Source organism: Thrips palmi, unplaced genomic scaffold (genome assembly GCF_012932325.1).
Source record: "Thrips palmi isolate BJ-2018 unplaced genomic scaffold, TpBJ-2018v1 HiC_scaffold_10, whole genome shotgun sequence".
Classification (NCBI taxonomy): Eukaryota; Metazoa; Arthropoda; class Insecta; order Thysanoptera; family Thripidae; genus Thrips; species Thrips palmi.
The window spans coordinates 11,647,767-11,654,693 of NW_023144621.1; positions in this window are offsets into that span (position 1 = coordinate 11,647,767).

Here is a 6,927-nt window from a genome sequence, read left to right on the forward strand (position 1 = left end):
CGACAGTCAGACGGACAGAAACGGACCCTAAAACATGTCCGAGCATAAAGACAGTCAAGTAGAGCTGTAAGGTAAGAGGCGTCGTTACCCGACTGAGGAACGAAGAGCACAGTAGCTCCATGGCGTGTCGAGTGGTGTGTGTGTGTGTGTGTGTGCGTGAGCTTCCTACATGCTGTTGCCCAAAGTTATTTCCTGTCCAGGGACTTCCCTGCTGGTCGCAATGGCCATCTTATCGGCCTTATCTGCAGGCGCGAACACACACACACACACACACACACCCACACACACACAAACACACAATGTGGCAGCACCACGCGTTCCAAAAAAAAACAAAAAACGATCCGGAGTAAGCTCATTTCTCTCCCCATTTGTGTCCCAAGCCTCAAACTAAACTGGAATCCCATTATGGAATGTCAGACACGATAAGAATCACGGGCGCGGCATTGAAATTTCAGCATTCCCGACATGCCGGTTCAACCGGCAACCCGCGGCCCTTGCCCAAAGCAGCGCAGGATGCTTTTGGGACTGCAAATCTTGAAACGGGGGTTCGAATCCCCAACACGGCTGCTGCTGTCCCGCATTGTTTTCACTAATGCTTTCTCAGATTAATTGTCTGTCAAATGGTGAACGTTATTTCGATTCTGGCTGTGCTTATACACGCGGGGCGTGGCGAGTGCGGCGCAGCGTGGGGTGGTAGGTTTACTCCGGGAATCTGGCACGCAGCAAGGCAGGGCAACGACGGAGCAACGCGGCACGCAAGCTCTCAATTTCCGTCCGAATTTATTATCAGATCCATCTCTTTACTCTCCACGTATGAGAAATAGCGCGGGCCTTTCTCTGTGTGCCAGCGGCAAACGCGCAGCAACTACGCCCAGGGTTAAAGAGAATTTATGTCTTTGGAGTTCTTTTCGGATCATTATGAACGCTACAACGGCGCTCTGCCAACCGTTTCCTGCGGCTTATTTGCACAAAAAAACCAGCGAAATCGTAATTTTCGCCTGGAGGCCGTCGTTGCCTGCCGGCAAGTCCCGACGCGGCAGTACGTTATCATCAATTTTGAAGTGAACACTCCAATTTGCAGTGCATAGCGCCACCGGGGCTTGAGCCGGCCATGCCGAGTTATCCCAGCAGACTGAGAGTTGTTTTCGTCGCGTTGTCTCTCTCGCACCCGTGCGGGGCGCCTACGAGTGCGAGAGAGACAGAGCGACGAAAACCACTTTTAGAATCAGTCCACTGCTTGCTGCACGTGAAGAAACGGAATGGATGGCAACAATGGGGCCCAATGGGGCCCAATGGGACCCCCACCACCCCAACCCCAGAGCCCAGAACCATTTCCTCTGTCTCTGTCCGCCCCACCTGCCTCTCCCTTCTCTCTCGCGACTCAAATGGGGAGCATTATTCCGGGATTTGATTGATAACCCGCGACCCTTTCACGTGTATAGCGGTGTGACGCGGTGCCCTTCTTTCGGACTGAAGGGCAAAAAGGGCCAAAAAAGTCAAAAGGGCCAGAAAGGTCAAAAGGAGTTGCCAGCACAATTTAGATTTTGACCAAATTTGCACTCTCATATTCCCATACGAGCCCCATGTGTGAGAGACAGGTCGACGAAACCACTGCACTGGACTGCCGGTCTGCGGGCCGGGCCTAGTCCGTGGCCCATTTGACCGGCCGGTTCGAATCAGCGCGCCGCGTCTTGGCGAGACTCTCACGCTCTAGAGACAAGCCGAACGGACGGACGGCCAATAAAACAGACCCCGCTGCCCCGTCTGCCCCGTCCACGACGGAACGTCCGAATTTTGATTGGGAGGTAAAGCAACGCGCGACAGCTTTACTGTCGGTAAATTACCAGAAGTTAGATAATAATGTGGAACGGCCCAGTGGACAGTCCTTTTGGACAGTCCTTTTGGACAATCCTTTTGGACAGTCCTTTTGGACAGTCCTTTTGGACAGTCCTTTTGGACAGTCCTTTTGGACAGTCCTTTTGGACAGTCCTTTTGGACAGTCCTTTTGGACAGTCCTTTTGGACGGTCCTTTTGGACGGTCCTTTTGGACAGTCCTTTTGGACAGTCCTTTTGGACAGTCCTTTTGGACGGTCCTTTTGGACAGTCCTTTTGGACAGTCCTTTTGGACAGTCCTTTTGGACGGTCCTTTTGGACAGTCCTTTTGGACAGTCCTTTTGGACAGTCCTTTTGGACAGTCCTTTTGGAACAGCCAAGCCATGTGGCGGACAGAGGGGCCGAGAAGGGCACATGCAAGGATTACACTGTCTGCGACGCTCCGCGACGGTTTGCGAGGCCGGAGATAGAGTCAATTCCAGGCGATTATACCTGGAAACTGTCATTACTTGTTCCAGGAAGCGGTGGTTGTGTGGTTGCCACGACGTCAGGGAGAAGAGGGAGGGGGAAGGGCTCGAGAGGAGGATGAGGTTCGAGAAAGGAGGTCGCCTCGCGGCCATTATACGACTGGTGTTGCCATCGGGACGCCGACGACGACGTCGTGGAGGACATCGGCCCGGCCGGGCTGGCAGGACTGGCAGCCAGGCAGGCTGGCGGGGGTGGCTGTGTGCGCTGCGAATCTCGCAGTGGCCGGCAGTCATGAGCCGGCCTACCCCACCATACCATGCGCCTCCGGACCACACCCGGGCCTACCCCACTCTCCCTCTCTCGGAGTGTGTGGGAGTGAGTGGAGCATTGTGCCCCGTTGCCTACCTGCCAGGACTATCTCTCTCCCCCGCACGTCTCACTCTGTTTACCAAGTCCGCAGCCAATCAGAGCAGAGAGCCGCCACCCCGTCCGCCCGCCACCCCTGCTTCACTTCTCCGCGTATTTGCCGACGCAAATGGATTCATACGGAGGGCTGATCGCGCTGCACTATAACGCCGTATTGATAGTGCGCTGTGATCCCCTGCATGGGGAAGGGGGGGGGGGGAATTTGAAAGGTAGATAAACGGAACTAGCGGCGGAATGCACGGGGCACACAAACCACCTGACTGTGCGCGCGCGCGGGTGTGTGTGTGTGTGTGTGTGTGTGTTTGTGTGGATACGCGAGTGAGTGTGTGGAAGTGAGGGGGTGGAAAAGCTCATATTGAAGTGGGATGGGGAGGAAGGAGAACTCGCAAGGCCATAAAGAGAGCAATAACGATAAAGGGGAAGGGAAGAGCAGGGGGGTAGTGATATGTTACAACTTTGAATCCATGGAAAAAATACAGAGACGAAAAAGAAGAAACAGATGAGGAATAAAACACACGCGGGGGAGGATATGGCGAGCGTTAAAAAGGGCTACGGTGAATATAGGGCTGCCAGCCTGCCAAGTTCCGTGTGTGTGTGTGTGTGTGTGTGTGTGTGTGTGTGCTCCAAACGCCTTCCAATGTAGGACGTCGCCCAAGGAAGCGAGCTGACTGTAGGCCTTCGTGCAAGGTACAAGCTACCCCTCTAAATTGAACAGTGGACGCTGTGTGACCGGAAAACCTAGCCGGGCGGGGTTAGGTTCTTTTGCCCCATTTGACGCCCGTCGGTCGGGCCGCCGCAAGTCTGCGGGTCCCAATGGCCGGAATGCCGAATCTGTGCGACGCGTGTGGGGCGTGCGTGGCCTGTTCGCAGGGTGCTCTCGGCGAATGGGAGTACTTGGCCCGGAGTGCTGGCTACGCTGCAGTTCCATTTTCCTCGGCACAATACAGCACGCTTCTTGCCAACCTGAAGGCCGGGCCCGGTCGGTCGATGCGCGACCTGCCCCGCCGGCCTCTGCATCATGTTACGATTTGAAATATGTGCCGCCCCATCGTCCTGGAGAAAGGCGGGGGAGGGGGCAGCGGGGGCAGCTTTTCGTCCCAAACAATTTCCTGAGTGCTCAGTACAGGAACTGCGGGCCGGGCCGGGTCGGGCGGGGTCGCAACTTGTATGTATGCGCGGCACTTTTTGTCAGTGAGGAGACAAAACTTCGGTGAAGAGAGAGATCGATGTCGTGCTGACGTCAGGCATCACGTGGGAACGGGGGCGGGCCGGCCCGGCCGGGCGAGCTGACTTTACCAGAAAACACTGACAATCAAACAGTCTTCATCGATACCATATTTTCCAACTTCAAAATCCCCGGAAAAGACCCAACATTGGCTCTGCGCACGCTATCACTCGAACCGAAAAAAATGACCACAAGGCAACCTACACCTCGGCTGTGTATGTCCGTGTGCGTGAGTAGAGTAGGTGCTCGCCGTCGAGGTTCAGTTACTGACCACTGACCACACCTCGACGGACCGCGGTCGAATCCGTAAATCGATCCATTTCGAGTTCTCGGCTAATCCTCCTCCAGGACAGGCAACGCTACACTGCAACTTTGATAGAAGGAACGTTTGTTTCACATACGCGCGGAAAAAAGGGGTACTGCTCATTGCCACTAAATCAGGAAGGCGGTGCGCGCGCGCTTTTTGAAATTGCGTTGGCGGTAAATCACGCATCCGCCACCTACCCGTAACATCTTCCGCACAGACATGTAATACCGCCAATTTATGGCCTTTATGGCTGCAAGTTTTCTCAATAAACGTGTTTCCGCGGTAGGTCCTGGCTGTGGGTCCTGCTCGTGTGGGTCCTGCCTGGCGTAGTGGCGGTGCGCGGGTGCCGCGCCGTGTCCTCCTACGGGCCAACTTTCAAGGTTGCCGCTCGTTTTCCATACAGCCAGGTATGAGAAATCGCACCGGGCGCCCACTGCGGGCAGGCGGACAGGCCGACAGGCGGACAGACAGACTCGGACTGCTTCTAAAGAGCTCGGCAGCGCAGCGCGGCAGTCGCGGCAGTACACCAGGATTTGAGCCGTTGCCGTCGTTGCCTCGATGATAGTTGCAATGAGCTCCTCTTTATCCGGGAGCGCATCGGCTCTAAAGCGACTCGGGTTCGTTGCTCGCCAACCGGGACAAGGACCTCTCTCTCTCTCTCTCTCTCTCTCTCTCTCTCTCTCTCTCTCTCTCTCTCTCTCTCCCTCCCTCCCTCTCTCTCTCTCTCCCTCTCTCTCTCTCTCCACGCCGTATGTTTCAAATCGTCGAAAGGCGGCCCGACAGGAAACTGCGTCTTTTGGAGATTACACCCGGTACCTCGCGAGCTCGAAAACTTGCTCACGGCTCGCGAAGAAGTCGCGACGACCGGCCATTGTGCGATGCAGCCGGAGTCGGTTTCGGCCTGTCTCTCTCGCACTGATGCGGCTTGCCGCAGGCGATCGAGAGAGACAGAGAGAGACGATGCGGCCCGCTCACTGCACTGTCGGAGCCATTTGTATTCAGCAAATTCGGGCCATCCCATTCTGTCTCATTACCCGCCAATTCATTATTTCGCCCTTTCTGGGGCTCAAGCGCGAGAAACGGCGAGAAACGGGCATTCACATGGAGAGAGGGAAACACACGGAGAAATAGAGGGAGGAGGAAGGAAAAGTATTCTTCTTTGTAGTGTGTGCGCAGTGCGTGCGCGCGCGGATAACGAAAAACAACGCGGAACGAGATTGAATTAGAAGACACATAATTTGCATGATAATGTTTAGCCATGGGAGGGACAGGCGTCGTCTTTGTTGGTCTGAATGTTAATGCAATCTGGCGGCAATTAAAATGAGCTCTAATAATTTGTAGGATGTGATGCCACGCCAAGCCACGTCGGCCTCGAGGCGAAACTCTGCGACCTCGACCACGCGTCCAGCCGCGACCAGGGCCATGGGCAGAGCAGGGCGAAGCAGGGCCGTCTAGAGCTGACAGCAGGAGGGATGGCGCGCGGAGAGACACACACAAAAAGGAAAAAAAAAATCAATGAATACAACACGCTCTAACGGAAGTGAACAAGGCCCTTGGAAAGGACGGGCGAGAGGGGAGGGGAGCCATGACAGTTACAAAATGGCAGCGTCCTGTCACGAGAATTTCCCTGAGTAGTGCTGCAGCGTGGCACACAAAGCCTGTGTAAAGTAAGTGACGTGAATCAGCACGCGGTGGGGAATTTGGAGGGAAAATTCGCTTATCTCGTTTATCGAGCCTCGAAACCGCTGGCGTGGCGTAGCACCTCGGCCAGACACGCTCATGCATAGTCACTTGCCACAAATTTCGAGAACACATGTTTTCAAAGGCGGAGCGAAACAAGCGAATCGAGGTGGGAAGAGACGGCTAGCTTAGCAAGCAGCACGGCTAGGCAGCACAGGCAGAAAGTGCACAAAACTCACAGCTTTCTCTTTTATCCTGGAGGCCTTCTTCTCTTTCTCTCTCTCCTTCTCCTCCGCTGTACGTTTGTCTTCCTCCCCCTTCCTCCTTCCCCTCCCTGCATACCATTACAGCCTCTGTAACGAAAACGCTTCGAGGAACGGCTGGGAACAACACTGTCCGTGACAACCTTGTCATCCATTTCGCTCAAAACGTGACGACTTTCCTCCCCTGGCAACAGTGTTGCCACAACTCCGAAGGCAAAATCCCTCGCCGCTGTTGCCTACATCAGCCTGTCCGCTCGGCACATTCCCTTGAAAGAGTTGGCAGAACTGGCAAGAGAAAAGACCGGGGGGGGGGGGGGCTAAGAAGGAGCAGGGCTAAGGGAGCGGTACGTGTGCACTCCGTAACTTTGTTGGCCCTATATGGAAACGCCACACATCTAATGGCTTTAGAGGCGAAATTAGGGTGGTCGCGCCATAAAAGTAAGGAACTGTGCGAGAGAGATATGGAGGGGAGCGCGTGAGAGGGAGCAGGAAGAGGAGAAGGGGGGGGGGAATGGTTTCATTTGTGAAGTGCCGCAGAGGTCTTTAGAATGGTGAAGTTTCTAAAGTTAATTAAGTTTTCATGAGAGATGATCTTGCCAGTATTTGAACACAGCAACGGCGCCACGGGCACGCCTTGGCGTGCCACGCTCGCCTCAAACCAGTGCGGGGCTCTCACCTTTGCCGGGCCGGGGTTCAAATCCCGGCCGGGTGCGAACGTCCCCCAC